We start from the raw sequence: 16,854 nt of genomic DNA on the forward strand, positions 1-16,854 counted from the left end.
TTGTGACTCGATTCTCCATCCCCATGTGGACCAGTGGAAGTGGAGGGGAGTGAGGTTGATGACTCTGGGCAGGCTTTCTGTCATGTCTTGGATTCACACTCCAGAAAGACAGCCTAAGAGCCAATTAGCCATGCCATCTCTGCACATGGCTGTCACCATATGCCTCAGCAGAAAGTCACCAGACACAAATACACCATCCTTTCTTCCCAGAATTTTAACAGTGTGCATACATCTGTTATTGCTCATGGATTCTATTATTGTTTATTACTGCTTTGTAGAGTGCCCTGATTTTTCTCTAGGAGAAAATCTTCATATGTGTGTCTTGGAAATGCTGCCTACTCTTTTATATTTATCTACTCTTCCAATATCCTCTTTGATCTGTCAACTTCTCAGTGACATTTTTAACTCTTCCTCCCCTCCTTAGACACTCTTTCTCCTCATCCATCTTCCTGGAGTATTTCTTCCATCTGGTTTAAGAATTTTTCGTCTTCTTCAATAAATCAGAGGATAGGAATGTTTTATAAATGCTTTCCCTTTTTTTTTTTCTAGTCAAGAGATCAGCCTCCATCTATAATATTTGGAATAGGAAATAGCCTTAAACAGGAGGAGGTTTGATTAAATACAGTACATCCTGTATAGTTTTCATAGTTTTCAGAAACAGTTCCACCTGTGCCCATGTGGGTCTTGCTAGTCCTGGGGATATGTGGCCATGTGACAGCTATCAAGAAAGATGTTTTTAAGCCTTTCAGTCATTTGTTCCCTGTCTCCTTAATCTTTCTTAATGTATTTATGGATGGATGCCTGTGTACCAAGCCTTGCTTTCTTTCAAATATACAGAAGCATACATAACCCTGTAGATCTATACCAGCAAATTTGAAAAATTCTCCCATTCACCTCTAACAGTTATATTTACTTGTGCCTACTCACCAGAGGATTCTTGCAAGTCACCTTTTCTTTCACAAAAGGCTCTAAGAATCGTAAAAGCACTCATCTTGCCACTTCTCTCATTTGAACTCGAACAGCTTTAAATTATCTAATAATTTTCATCCTTTGAAAGCTGACTCTGAAAAATAGAAGGATTTACAATGACCGTCTGTTGCTATTTCTTTGTCCTGTACCACTAAAAATGAGGCTGTAACTCACAGGGATGCATGGATGTCCCATTTGGCACATTCATCCCCTGCAAGTCATCATTGAGGGTAGGACAGGTGCTTTCCTCAACAATTTTCAACCTGCTGTTAGTGGGCTCACAAGTTGACTTCCAAATAGACCCAGAGATGAATAAAGATTTATTCTTGGTAGCATTTTCCTCATTTCTCTCAACTGAACTTAGAAATGAGTCCTCAGAAAGAGAAACCTGGGTTAGTAAAATATTATGTCGTGTGCACATATCATTCTTTGCCCCCAGTGACAATCCATGCATTTTTTAGAGAATGCAGAGAATGTATTTATCTATTCTCACATATTCCATAAATTAGAGAGCCCCAACCAACAAGAAGAATAAAGTCTTTGCATTTTGCATGGTACCTTCAGATTAAGGAAGCAGGCATTTTTTCTTCCCCTTTTGGGCCCTCGCCTTTCAAGGCCCTTGGCCAAACTGATGCTGAGGTATTAAAATAAAGTGAAGATGTCCCAACTGCTGTTGCCTTTGCTCTGAGCCAGTTTGTCAAACACTATAGGGCTGTGAAGGGAAAATATGTCTTCCTGATCCCTATAGTGTTGAGCTTATTTTCTGAAGCGTGAGATTTGATTACTCATTTCTCCAAGTAGAATCACTGATACTGTTTGTCAGAAAAGGAGTTGAACTCTTTTCTGTTTAAAGAGCCAGGCAAGATTTTTTAAAAATATGAATTCTTCAAGGTAATAATTTGCTGGGTGGCATAGAATTTTTTTGCTTGCTGTTGCATATGTGTTGCGATCTACAGTATTGATCTATATAATCTTGCTTTTCTCAGCACTGTCCTGGGGGCTAGATTAGAAAGTGTTGGCACAAGAAATGAGAAGCAGCATTTTGGACAACAATCTTTCTACTTCTTGTCCTATTAACAGCTATATTTTATTAGGGGTAGGGGAGACAGGTCTTAAGGAGGAGTTGTTCCTTCCTTTGCAATCCATGGTTTAACTTGGAAGGTATGTATATAAATGTTCTAGGCTCACTGGAATATGGTTGGTGCTTAGTGTGTCCTAGGGCCTCCAACTGACATAGTAATTATTGTCAAATAACTGTCCTTAACTGAGTAATCTGGAAATGCATGTTAGGGTTGTAGCAAAACTTCAACAGATTGGTAAACTCTTTCACCAGAAAAAGTTTTTTATAGACCTTTCAGTAAATTATTTCACAACCTCCCCATCCAGGTTTCATCCAGTTTCTCCCTGAATTCCTCCTAAGAGAGGAAGTTTACTACTTTCTTGAGGCAACCAATGATGCTGTTGACACATTATCAATTATTATTAGCTTCTTTCATCCATTAAGGCAAATCTGCTTCATTTTCACTTCTACTCCTGCCTCTGCTGCTGCTAAGTCACTTCAGTCATGTCTGACTCTGTGCAACCCCATAGACGGCAGCCCGCCAGGCTCCCCCGTCCCTGGGATTCTCCAGGCAAGAATACTCAGTGGGTTTCCATTTCCTTCTCCAATGCATGAAAGTGGAAAATGAAAGTGAAGTCACTCAGTTGTGTCCGACTCTTAGTGACCCCATGGACTGCAGCCTACCAGGCTCCTCCATCCATGGGATTTTCCAGGCAAGAGTACTAGAGTGGGGTGCCATTGCCTTCTCTGACTCCTGCCTCTAACCCTAAGAAAATCATAATTATTGAGCTTCTACCTCTTACACAGTATGTTATTTTGTGTTCAGAACTGGACTAACTATTTCTCATGTATTTGCATAGCATGTACAACTTAGATAATGCATTAACTTAAATGATCTTATTTGACCTGCACAATGACCTTATACAGAAGATGACATCATTATGCCAGTTTTATAGCTGAGGAAACTGAGCATTAAAGGTGTAAAATTACTTGCTCCAAAGTACTCAACTCTCCCATAAAACAGTAGGAGTTCAAATCTCATCTTTCTGACCACTTTTTCAACTCTATTCTATTCATAACAATGAAGAGTTTCTGGAACCTTCACTCATGGTGACAAATGGTGACAAAATATTGCCATTTCCTCGGTAATATTTACCATGCTTATTTTCTAATGGCAAGGCTTACAAAATCAAACACTTAGGCATGGCCTGTCCAGTGCAGAATTTAGTGAGGTGATCCTCTACCCTGCCCAAACTGAGAATGACATCGTTTAGTCACTTCAAGGCCACAATCCCTTCCTGAGCCTCCCTTCACACTGTTGACCCATGCTGAACTTATAATTAACTTAAAGTTTGCTCTCCTGAGATTATAAACAATTCATGACTTCTTTTTGCTATTGTACAATTAATTTTAAAATATTAATTTCTACCAAATACTTCGTTAATACTACCAATATGTCCAGATTTTTAAAAATTTGGTTCCATGTCCTAAGTTTATGACACAACTGAAATGACAGGCTTTTTATCTGACATCTAACAGAGCATTTTCCAGTGGCTTGCAGTTGTCTCTCATATTTATTATATATTTTCAGGAAGATCTCAGTGAACAAGAACAATGGTGTATTTTATTTATCAAGAACTTTCAGTACCTTATGCTGAATTGAAAATTTGAAAATTTAAGGCAATACAAGTAGCCAGTGACAGAGATGGATTTTGTTCAGATCAGTCACTGAGTCATGTGCGACACTTTGTGATCCCATTGACTGCAGCACGCCAGGCTTCCCTGTCCATCACCAACTCCCAGAGCTTGTTCAAACTCGTGTCCATCCAGTAGATTATGCCATCCAACCCTCTCATCCTCTGTTGTCCCCTTCTCCTACTGCCTTCAATCTTGCCCAGCATCAGGGTCTTTTCCAATGAGTCAGTTCTTCTCATCAGGTGGCCGAAATATTGGAGCTTCAGCTTCAGCATCAGTCCTTCCAATGAATATTCAGGACTGATTTCCTTTAGCATGGACTCATTGGATCTCCTTGCAGTCCAAAGGACTCTCAAGAGTCTTCTCCAATACCACAGTTCAAAAGCATCAATTCTTTAGCACTCAGCTTTCTTTATGATCTAACTCTCACATCCATACATGACTACTGGAAAAACCATACCTTTGACTAGACAGACCTTTGTTGGCAAAGTAATGTCTCTGCTTTTTAATATGCTGTTTAGGTTGGTCATAGCTTTTCTTCCAAGGAGAAAGAATCTTTTAATTTGATGGCTGCAGTCACCATCTGCAGTGATTTTAGAGCCTGCCCAAATAAAATCTCTCACTGTTTCCATTGTTTCCCCATATATTTGCCATGAAGTAATGTGACTAGATTGTGACTAGTAATGTGACTAGTAATGTGACTAGATGCCAATATCTTAGTTTTTTGAAGGTTGAATTTTAAGCCAGCTTTTTCACTCTGCTTTTTCACTTTCATCAAAAGCCTTCTCAGTTTCTCTTTGCTTTTTGCCACAAAGGTGGAGTCGTCTGCGTATCTGAGGTTATTTCTCCTGACAATCTTGATTCCAGCTTGTGCTTCATCCAGTCTAGCATTTTGCATGATGTAATCTACGTATAAGTTAAATAAGCAGGGTGACAATATAGAGCCTTGACATACTCCTTTCCCAATTTGGAACCAGTCTGTTGTTCCATGTCTGGTTTTAACTGTTGCTTTTTGACCTGCATACAGATTTCTCAGGAAGCAGGTCAGGTGGTCTGGTATCCCATCCATTTAAGAATTTTCCACAGTTTGCTGTGATCCACACAGTCAAAGGCTTTGACCTAGTCAATAAAGCAGAAGTAGATGTTTTTCTGGAACTCTCTTGCTTTTTTGATGATCCAAAGGATGTTGGCAATTTAATCTCTGGTTCCTCTTCCTTTTCTAAATCCAGCTTGAAGTTCTCGGTTCACATACTGTTGAAGCCTTGCTTGGAGAATTTTCAGCATTACTTTTCTAGTTTGTGAGATGAGTGCAGTTGTGTGGTAGTTTGATCATTCTTTGGCATTGCCTTTCTTTGGGATTGGAATGATATGCAGCACTCTTTAACCATATTTCTCAGGTATAACTATCCTGCCTATCCTTAGAATCACTCTTTAGATGAAAATATATAATAAGGTTTCAATAAAAAATTATAAATTATAATCAAGACTGAGACAAGTAATCGTATGTAAAAATAAATACCTTTTACTGAAAAGAACTCATTGTTGGGTTCACATTGGAGTGTCAATCTGAATTATTGGAAGGAACTCTGTACCTGATTTCAAAGCTAGTAAATGGTATGAAATAACTATACTATAAATAGCAACATGTTTTTTATTAGCTGGGAATTTTGTTTTCTCTCCATTCTTATTGAAGTTATTTTTGAAAAATACTGCCTGTTTCATCTTTGAGAAGAGAAACCAAGCCTGGGGGATGAGTACCCATCCAGCATCTGGCTTAGGACAGGCTATGTGAAAGGGAGTGAGAAGGTCAGAAGGGAACTGAAGGTCATGGGAACGTCAAGACCATTTAAGTAATAGCCTATCTCCTCCTGGATGATTTCTTCTTGAAAGATTTCTCTGAAACCCAGGAAGCCACAGGTTCAGCTTTGCAAATGGAGAGTGTTTTCCATGTGAAATTAAATCACAGAGATAATCTTTTCAGAAATTAGCATCACTCACGAATCATAGCCAGAATTTAGAATTGAGTCTGTGCTCATTTTTGGCCATTTTATAGTTCCTTGATTTAACCGTTTGAGGTTGGCTGTGGTGAGCATCTAACAATAATGGATACAAACCCAATCTTTCCTCCCAGCAGTGACCACCACTCATTATCTCGGTGCAATGCCAGGGGTCTCCTGTGTGGGTAAGCCTTTTCCAATTAGATGGGTAAACCCTAAAGTGTACAGAGTCTTCTCTTTTTAGTAACCTCTTTTAAAGAGCTAAATAGATGGGAAGCCTACAAGAAAAGCAAAGTATCTTGTGTAGGCTGTGAATCCTAAATAGTAGGGATTTAACCTTGACAAATGTTGATGGGATTGAGCATAAATTTTGGAAACACCCAAGGGTTTGTTGGTCAATAAAACCCTTTAATGGTTTCACTGATTTTCAGAATATAGGGCTTTCCAGGACAGCAGGGGAGTACTAACTGCATGTGGAGTAAAATGGGGTGTTTCAAATCAGCAGTTGCCTAAAATTCAGAAGACTGCCCAATAGATGGTTTGGACCCCTGCCAATCCTTTCACATAGCCACTCCAGAGTGGCTGGCAGACTCTAGCCCACCTCCAGATGTACCAGTGATAGCTCCATTATATTTCTTGCAACAACTAACATCTCACAGGAAAACTTGACATGTTAACCATGAGATGAATCATCCTAAACCTGAAATGTCATCTCTCTCCAGAAAAGCTAAATACCATGTAATTCTCTACTGGATCATTCATCAATTCTTGGCCACTGTCATTGACAGATTAGATTCAAAGAACAGAAGATGTGATACCATTTTAAAACATAAAGTAACTTCTGTATCAGGAAAACTATTGCTATAGATGAGGTCATTCAGCTAGAACATTTAGGGTTTTTTCAAGGTTTTAGCATAAAACTCATGAAAACATGACATACTTAGGTGGACTGTAGTGACTTTCTCTATAACTCAGCATCTCTTTCAATTAATGATATATTTTGTCAAATTTTCAGTGTCAACAATAGCTATTGTTTACATCCAGCTAGTATATACACATTTTTAAACTGAAGAATCAAGGTTGGAATAAATTATGATTGCAAAAATGAGCTGGTAAATTTCAGACTAATGATCCATTAGATCAAGCATAGATTTTAAATAGCATTACCTCTAGCACCGTCATTTTCTCAGTAAGTAATTCACCATAAACTTGAAGTGATTATTTAGAATTATAGCATTCATTAATAGCAAAACTAGAACTTAACCAAAGTTCTCTTAATTACACATGTATAGAGTTAAAACCTCAAGAGGATATGTCAGATCCCCTGGTGACATTTATATGGTAAATTAGTTTAAGAGCATGAGCTTTGGAACCAGGCAACCTAGCTTTTAAACATTGACTTTGCTGATTACTAGGGCCATTATCTGATAAATTACTTAAATTCTCAGAGCCCTAGTTTCCTCACATCTATATAATCTATAGACACAGAAATAATACTATCACCCTTATAATGATGTTTCCAGAAGTAGAGAATGATTCAATAACCTAGTTTTAGATTTCTCCTTTCTCCTTACTTCTTTTCCTGTTGTCAGGATACATACATTTAATGAACAAATACAGTTCACATCCCAAGTTAACAATCTTTCTCAGAGGTAAGTTTAATATTTATTTATTCATTCATTCAACAATTATTCAATCTTCATAAAGATTATAATCTGAGATGGGAAAAATAGCTTCTGCAAAGAAACCCAGCTCTTAAATAAAGAAAGGTCCAAATGTGGTACAGAAACTTTCCACCCTGACAAGAGGCAGTATGAGATCAGGGTTAAGAGACCTAGTTTTGGGATCACACTGTGTGTGAAGCATGGTTTAGCCACTCACCATCTATATTATCTTGAGTAATTGCTCAGCTGCTCTGGATTTTAGATGTTTGATTGCAGACTGTAAATAATGCCTATCTCATAAGGCTGTGAGAGCTTGATTATTATTACATTCAAGTCAATTGTAATAAGTGCATATTTATTCTACATTACCAGTATCAGTTCAATTCAGTTCAGTTGCTCAGCTGTGTCCAACTCTTTGCGACCTCACGGACTGCAGCATGCCAGGCCTCCCTACCATCGCCAACTCCCAGATCTTGCTCAGACTCATATCCATTAAGTCAGTGATGCCATCCAATCATCTCATCCTCTGTCATCCCCTTCTCCTCCTGCCTTCAATCTTTCCTGGCATCAGGGTCTTTTCAAATGAGTCAGTTCTTTGTGTCAGGTGGTCAAAGTATTGGAGTTTCAGCCTCAGCATCAGTCCTTCCAATGAATATTCAGGACTGATTTCCTTTAGGATGGACTGGTTGGATCTCCTTGCAGTCAAGGAACTCTCAAGAGTCTTCTCCGACATCACAGTTCAAAAGCATCAATTCTTCGGCACTCAGCTTTCTTTATAGTCCAACTCTCACATCCATACATGACTACTGGAAAAACCAAAGCTTTGACTAGATGGACCTTTGTTGGGAAAGTAATGTCTCTGTTTTTTAATATGCTCTGTAGGTTGGCTATAACTTTTCTTCCAAGGCATAAGCATCTTTTAATTTCATGGCTGCAGTAACCATCTGCAGTGATTTTGGAGACCTCCAAAGTTAAGTCTGTTACTGTTTTCACTGTTTCCCCATCTATTTGCCATGAAGTGATGGGACCAGATGCCATGATCTTAGTTTTCTGATTGTTGAGTTTTAAGTCAACTTTTCCATTCTCCTCTTTCACTTTCATCAATAGGCTCCTTAGTTTTTCTTCACTTTCTGCCATAAGGGTGGTGCCATCTGCATATCTGAGGTTATTGATATTTCTCCCGGCAATCTTGATCCCTGCTTGTGCTTCATCCAGCCCAGCGTTTCTCATGATGTACTCTGCATATAAGTTAAATAAGCAGGGTGACAATATACAGCCTTGATATACTCCTTTCCCAATTTGGAACCAGTCTGTTGTTCCTTGTCCAGTTCTAACTGTTGTTTCCTGACCTGCATACATATTTCTCAAGAGGCAGGTCAGGTGGTATGCTATTCCCATCTCTCTAAGAATTTTCCAGAGTTTGTTGTGGTCCATACAGTCAAAGACCTTGGCATAGTCAATAAAGCAGAAGTAGATGTTTTTCTGGAACTCTCTTGCTTTTTTGATGATCCAAAGGATGTTGGTAATTTGATCTCTGTTTCCTTTGCCTTTTCTATATCCAGCTTAAACATCTGGAAGTTCATGGTTTACGTACTGTTGAAGCCTGGCTTGGAGAATTTTGAGCATTATACAAGTATATTTATTATGTAAAACAAATACACAGTGCCAGTATACAATGCTTAGCGTGTATTTGCTAGACAGTATTTAGTAAATAATAAGTGCTTACTTTGGCTTGCCTGGTGGCTCATCAGTAAAGCATCTGTCTGCAGTGGATGAGATGCAGATTCAGTCCGTGGGTCAGGAAAAGACCCACGGAGAAGAGAATGGCAACCCACTCCAGTATTCTAGGCTGGGAAATCCCATGAAACAAGGAGCCTGGCAGGCTACAGTCCATAGGGAAGCCAGTCAGGCATGACTTAGTGCTAAACCACCACCAAGTGCTTACCCTCAATGATGTTATTTACATGAAGATCAAGATTTAAATATGTGTGTTTGAAAGAGAGTACATATGTGTTATGGGTATAGGTAGATTATTCCAACCATGAAATGTGCTGAAGAGAGACACCCTTTGCAGTTTACTGTAAGCCCAGGTTGGATGCATGAGACAAGTGCTCAGGGCTGGTGCACTGGGAAGACCCAGAGGGATGGGATGGAGAGGGAGGCAGGAGGGGGGATCAGGATGGGGAACACATGTAAATCCATGACTGATTCATGTCAATGTATGGCAAAAAACACTACAATATTGCAAAGTAATTCGCCTCCAACTAATATAAATAAATGAAAAAAAAAAGATATAGAGTTGGCCCAATATGTCCAATGAGAGAACACCTTATCAGTAGTAGCACAAGATCAGATGGTAGTTATCAGGGGTGGGGAGAGGGATGGGGATAAACACGTGATGGTTCTAACATTCGGTTATATTGAAGAGTACATTTATCTTTAGGTTGCTTATCATTGTAATCACTATAATGAAATTTGACCTATACATCAGTATAGTATGCTTTTTTTGGAGAATCTAATTAGAAAAGGCCAAACCAACTAGAGACAGACAATCATTAGCATCCATCCTTCAGTTCCCGAGTTGCTTGAAAATGGATCTATAAAATTTCCATTGGTTTTAGGTCAAGCTTCTCAGGAAATTCTTTTTTTTCACTTTTGATTTTATATTGGAGTATAGTTGGTTAACAATGTGGTGATACTTTCAGGTGTATAGCAAAGTGATTCAGTTATACGTATACATGTATCTATTCTTTTCCAAATTCTTCCCCCATTTGGGCTGTTACATAATATTAAGGAAAATCTACAGAGGTAGTAGAGTTCTTTGGTCTCATCAAATTGATGATCTGAAGGATAACAGATTTGAATATAAGAGGAAGATAGAGCAGGTTTTACAATGAATTGCTTAAGGTTTTGAGAATTTAAATGTAGAGCAGGAAAAATTAGGTGGACACAGAACCAGCTGGGAGCCCCCATCTTACATTTTGCGTTACTGCCAGAGAACTCTTAGCATTCTAGAGGGAGCCAGGATGGCAGATGCCTGCTGCTGAGCCTGTGTTGCCTGCCACTAAAGACGACAGACCCTTAAGCTAAAAAAGATATGAGATGAAGGAAACTGTGTTCTCCAGATTTTCGGGGTCAGTTGTGGTTCAGATGTCATTAGATTAATACAGAAAATAGAAAGTTTGCCTTTGATAAGGATTTTGAGTTGGGAGTCTGAGCTGGGAATTAGGGGGAAGTGGGAAACCTATGCAGTTTTGGATTCTTTTATAAGATCTGTCTGCAATTTAAATTTGTTTTTCTTAGCTTCAGGATTGAGGTTTCAACAATTCTTATTGCTTTATCATTATTATTTTTCTATCATGATTTCATCTATGTTATGCTCAATGGTTATACTTTACTGGAAAACAATCTTTTCCTCAGATTTTCTCAAATAGAACCCGTTTTCTTCTGATTTCTTAGTGGCTACATAAAGGATTTCATCCTAACAAGATACTTCCTTTAGACTGGAGAGATAGGCACTGACGTCAGAAGCATGAATCCTTGCAATTGAGGAGAAAAAGACAAGAATGAAAGTGACAGATGAATTTACCAGCTGTGCTGACTGACCTTTGTAATGGCAGCCAGGCAATCTAGCATGCAATGCCAAACTTAGCTGAGGGTCAGCTGCTGTTTTCAATGAAGATATAATATAGTGGAGGAAGTAAAAATGATACACAAGACTTGAAATTCAGTGGAGGACAGGAATGAGGTTCCAGGCCACGCTTCCTTTGAAAGACCAGTGTTTAGGGACAGAGAGAATAGGATCTGCCTCCTAAGGACAAGGATTGAAAGAGCTATTTAGTGGTTATTGCCATGTAGGCATTGGTGCTTCCAAGACAATAGGGAATTGGAATGACAGGCAAGGCCATGTAGAATAGTAGAGTCCTTGGAGAGTACATGGTCAACCCAACAGGCTTGTTGTCCAAAATCCAGCTCCCCTGAGCACTTGGATTTAGTCAACAAAAATGATACTAGATGATAAGAGTTGGTGGATTGAAGATACTGAATGATTAAGTCAACATTGTTTTCAGTGACGGTAATGATGAGCCTGAACCTGTGCATATGGCCTCAAGAATTCCTAGAAGGAAGGTCTTGATAAATACTAACAGTAAGAGGGATTAGGAAGGGGAACTGTTTAACATTTGCCCAATATACTGTCAGTAGGCACTTAAACTGCATTAGTTCATTGACTATTAGTAAATTCTGAGTATTATTATCCTCACATTATTGATGTGATGAGATTCAGAATGTTAGACCTTGGTGTATTATTTGCAGCTCAGTATGTCATGGCTTTGAATGCATACTTTGGGTCCCATACCATGATATATTCATATTCATGGCTCATGTTATATTGAGAGGGGCCAAAAGTGGACATTCTCAGCATACTTTCACATACATGTCATTTAACTTAAGAGATCAGGTATAAAATTTATCAGAAAATATTTTGTGTGTTATGGCAGCAATCCCCAACCTTTTTGTCACAAGGGACTGATTTCATGGAAGACAGGTTTTCCATGGATTAGGGTAGGGGTTGGTTTCTTGATGATTCAGTTCAGTTCAGTCACTCAGTCATGTCTGACTCTTGTGACCCCATGGACTGCAGCATGCCAGGATTCCCTGTCCATCACCAACTCCTGGAGCTTGCTCAAACTCATGTTCATTGAGTCGGTGATGCCATCCAGCCATCTCATCCTATGTTGTACTTTTCTCCTCCTGCCTCCAATCTTTCCCAGCATCAGGGTCAGTGTACCTTTCTCCTCCTGCATCCAATCTTTCCCAGCATCAGTGAGTCAGTTCTTTGCATCAGGTGGCCAAAATATTGAAGCTTCAGCTTCAGCATCAGTCCTTCCAATGAATATTCAGGACTGATTTCCTTTAGGATGGACTGGTTCAATCTCCTTGCAGTCCAAATGACTCTCAAGAGTCTTCTCCAACACCATAGTTCAAAAACATCAATTCTTCAGTGCTCAGCTTTCTTTATAATCCAACTCTCACATCCATACATGACTACTGGAAAAACCATAGCTTTGACTAGATGGACCTTTGTCGGCAAATCAATGTCTGCTTTTTAATATGCTGTCTAGGTTGGTCATAGGATGACTCAAGTGCATTAAATTTATTGTGCACATTAATGCTGCTGCTGATCTGACAGGAGATATCAGTCTGTGGCCCAGAGGTTGAGGACCCTTGCTTTATGGAATTATAATGAGTAGATTATGGAACCATCTTGTATGGACTATCACCTAGTTGCAGAGTGTACTAGTCTCTATTACATGCCCTTTAAAGAATTCAGAGAGATGACAGCTTTGTCTTCAAGGTGGGAGGCAGACTAGATGAATACACAGATTGCCCTATAAACCTGTCCCCCTCAAAAGTTCAAGATGTATTCATGGAATTAGGATTGAGCCTGTCACAATGAAGAAAAAGATTAAAACTCAAAGATCCTTGAAAGAGAACTTAAGAATCTTAAGTCAGGTAAAACTCCAAAAGGCTTTTTGAAAGCATTAAGCTGCAGAAGAATATGCTGATAACAAGTGAGAAACGGGGACAACCAGAAGCACATAAGAGATTAAAATGCCAGTTACAGGAACAAAAAACTTCAAAAAGGATTAAATTAAGATATAAATAGCAGAGGGATTTGTGCAGCTCAGATTATTGGTGAAAGTTATGAAAGTTTTCTTCACTAATTTGTCAACCTGAATGTCATTTAGATTGTTATGGGTAAATTGGATACTAATAATCACTGCTTGAGCTTTTAGCTCAGATGTTCAATTACTTCTGCATCAGTATATACCAAGGAAGCTCTTGCATTCCATTCCTTTATTGGTCTGGAAAGAGGTTGGCAATTGGGTAAACTTTCTTTAGTTGTTATTTTGTATGCTTAATATTTACACAAAAATTGGTCAAAGATAGTACCAGAAAAGTCCAAATCAAACTGACTTTTGGGAGCTACAGAGTAATAAAAAATAATCACTCTTTGATGCAATTAATATTTATAGAGAACTTACTCTATGCTAATTGTAATTCCTGGGCGACCATGGTTCATGCCTTCATTGATCTAACAGTCTAGTTTTAGGGAAGCAACAACAAAGATAAATATCAGACTGCAACTGTGGCAAGGATGATGATGATGAGTCTAGCACATTTGAAACTGGCCTCCTCATGTGCTGAGAACACTTCCCTAAGGACACAATTTTCATTCTTGAATCTTCTGAAAAATGTTGTTGTTTAATCACTAAGTCATGTCTGACTCTTTGCAACCCCATGGACTATAGCTTTCCAGGCTCCTCTGTCCACAAGATTTCCCAGTCAAGGATACTGGAGTGGGTTGCCATTTCCTTTTCCAGGGGATCTTTCTGAGCCAGGGATTGAAACTGCATCCCCTGCATTTCCTGCATTGGAAGGCGGATTCTTTACCATTGAGCCACCTGGGAAGTCCTCTGAAAGATGAGTAGGTTTTAACTAGAAAAAAAAAATGGGAAGAGTTCCCCCAACAGAGGCATAATATTTGCAAAGTTTTCTTGAGTCAACTAGAAGCAAAATGAAAGTGTGAAACTTAAAGGAGTGAGTCAGAGAGACCAAGAGGTGGGGAGCTTGGAATAGGAAAAGGTTAGAGATAGGTAGGGACTCGACAATGCAGGGGCCATCTTTTGAGCTCCACATGGATGCTACTAGCTGTTATTATTTAAATTTGGATTTAAAGTCATTAAAACTAACGAGAATTAAGAATTGAGTTCTTCAGTTGAACTTGCTACCTTTCGGGTCTCAATTGCCCATTTGTAGCTAGTAGACACCATATTGGAGAGTTCAGGGAGCATTTCCATTATTGCACAAAGTTCCCTGGATAGCACTGTGTTAGATTTAGCTTTACCTTAAGAGCAATGGGAAGTCACAGACAGATTTTCTTTAAAGTTGAAGAGTGGAGTGATGTGACCAAAAGGCACATTTTGAAAAGAACTTGATAGCTGTAGAATGGAGGCAAGTTTGGCTGGGGAAAAGCGAATTGTATTTAAGTAGACAATTTAAAGGGCTTCCCTGGTGGCTCAGAGGTAAAGAATCCACCTGCAATGAAGGGGCTGCAAGAGGTGTGGGTTTGATCTCTGGGTCAGGAAGATCCCCTGGAGAAGAAAGTATAAATATAGTAAAGGACCTTCCTTTGTCAAAATTTATGGCTTCAAAGGATGAACAGGAATGTCATCATGAAACCTCATATTCTTCAGATTCTGAAAATCAAGTGTCTTACGCTAGTATAACCGCCCCCCCCCCCCCACCACCACCTGGCAGGGGACAAGTGAAAAAGGAGTCCACAAACCATGATACTGTCCAGCCTCATGCATCTGTAGATTAGCAGGAACCTGCGTTCCCAGTAGTTTCACCACAGCAGTCTCCACCGACTTCTCCAAACACATAGAGGAAGAAAAACCATCATCCCAGTGGAGGAAACAGTGAGAGGCCTCTTGCAGAACCTGGGCCATTCTGGTCTCCCTTTGGTAAAGCACAATCAGGTTCTTCTTCTGGTGATACAGTGTGGTTAAGACATTCTCCACTTCCACCTCAAGAAAACTGGGTCAGTATTGCAGATATTCCACAAACCAGTACTCTTTTAACCATGCATCCTGCTTCTGTCTAGGACCAGACAACAGTACGAACTGTAGCCTCAGCTACAACTGCCAATGAAATTCAGAGACAATCCAGTAGTTATGATGATCCTTGGGAAATAACAGATGAACAAAGACAGTACTATGTAAATCAGATTTATTTATTAAAACAGATTTATTCCTGTTTAGCTGCAGGATCTACAGCTAGAGAGATTTTTTTGCAAAATTGAAACTTCCTATTCTTTAACTTTCTCATATTTAGAGACTCTTAGATTTTGATAAAGATGGAGCCTTGACACTGGTTGAGTTTTGTGCTGCATGTCATCTGATAGTTGCTAGGAAGAATGGCCATGACTTACAGAAAAAACTCCCTGAAAGCTTAATGCCCAAACTGATTGATTTGGAAGATTCAGCAGATGTTTGTGATCAGCCAGGTGAGGTAGGTTATTCAGGCTGTCCTGCAGAAGCTCCTCCAAGCAAATCTCTGTCAATGCCGTCACTAAACTAGAGTTGGCCGCAGCTGATCAGAGCAGTGAGCAGTGGGAGACATTTAGTGAATGCTCTTCAAGCTCACAAACTCTGACCCAGTTTGATGCTAACACTGCACCAGCTGGTCCCAATACTGCTATTGTTCATCCAGTTCCCATTCGTATGACTCCAAGCAAAATCCACATGCAGGAAATGGAACTTAGAAGAACTGGCAGTGATTGTACTAATCCCACTAAGTCCATTGCTTGTGAAAACATCTGACCTTTCAGAAGAAAATAAGATAAATTCATCAGTGAAATTTGCTTCTGGAAATACTATAGCAGATGGTTACAGGACTTCAGACTCTTTTACTTCAGATCCAGAACAGATTGGAAACAATGTAACTCGTCCAAGGTCTCATTCAGGAACCTCGCCTGAAAACACTGCACCACCATCTCCACCTCCAAGAGCTCAGCCTTCTCATTCTAGATCATCATCTTTAGGTATGAATCAGACCTTTTCCATCACAAGTCAACAACAGGCTGGAGGTGTTGCCCAACCTCCTGCAGTGCCTTCAAGACCACAGCCCTCACAGGCTTCTCATCCTGTGCATCGTCCAGTGGATGCCAATGGCCTCATAACTCATACTCCTACTCACCTCAGCAGATACTAGAACAACCAAATTTTGCAGATTTCAGCCAATTGGAAATATTTGCTGCAAATGAAGAACAGATGATGAAGCCGAGAAACATCCAGAGGTCTTGCTGTTTGAAAAAGCTTCTGATCCCGCAAGTTTTCTTTGAGTTGCCAAAACAGATAGTAAAATTAAAGAAAAGACAGCTGCTAGTGCTCCCGCCAATATGAGCAAAGGCACAACACCTGTTGCTCCACCACCTAAACCTGTTTGAAGGAGATTAAAATCGGAAGATGAATTAAGGCCAGAAGCTGATGACCGTGTGCAGAAGACAGGTGTCCTAGCTGTTATTCTTGCATCACAACCTTCTATCTCTTGCTCTGTTAGGAAAGATAAGAAAGCTATTCAGGTATCAACTAGACACAGTAACGAAACCAACACAGTTTTGGCCAGATTGAATAGTGAATTGCAGCAATAGTTAAAGTATGGTCCTGAGGAAAGCACTTCCCTGGAAGTTCAACTGAACAGCTTTGACAATTCTCTCACCTATAAGCCAGTTGCCGATAACTGTGAGCATACCCATTTTTAAGCGGTTTTGGGTTCAAAGCCAATTTGGAGATCCAGCCATTCAGCTCACTGCTTAATTCAACATTAAATTTTATGATTCTGTTTTGTCCTATATATTCACCATTGTATTTAAGTATCTTTTATTTTGTTAATTTCAACAATG

At 39.5% G+C, this 16,854-nt stretch overlaps 1 pseudogene; it reads left to right on the forward strand.

The window, feature by feature from the left end:
* LOC136150702 (ralBP1-associated Eps domain-containing protein 1 pseudogene) overlaps positions 1-16,713 on the forward strand; it is a 37,710-nt pseudogene extending 20,997 nt beyond the window's left edge.
* Positions 16,714-16,854: the final 141 nt, after the last annotated feature.

The sequence above is a fragment of the Muntiacus reevesi genome, chromosome 19 (assembly GCF_963930625.1).
Source record: "Muntiacus reevesi chromosome 19, mMunRee1.1, whole genome shotgun sequence".
NCBI lineage: Eukaryota > Metazoa > Chordata > Mammalia > Artiodactyla > Cervidae > Muntiacus > Muntiacus reevesi.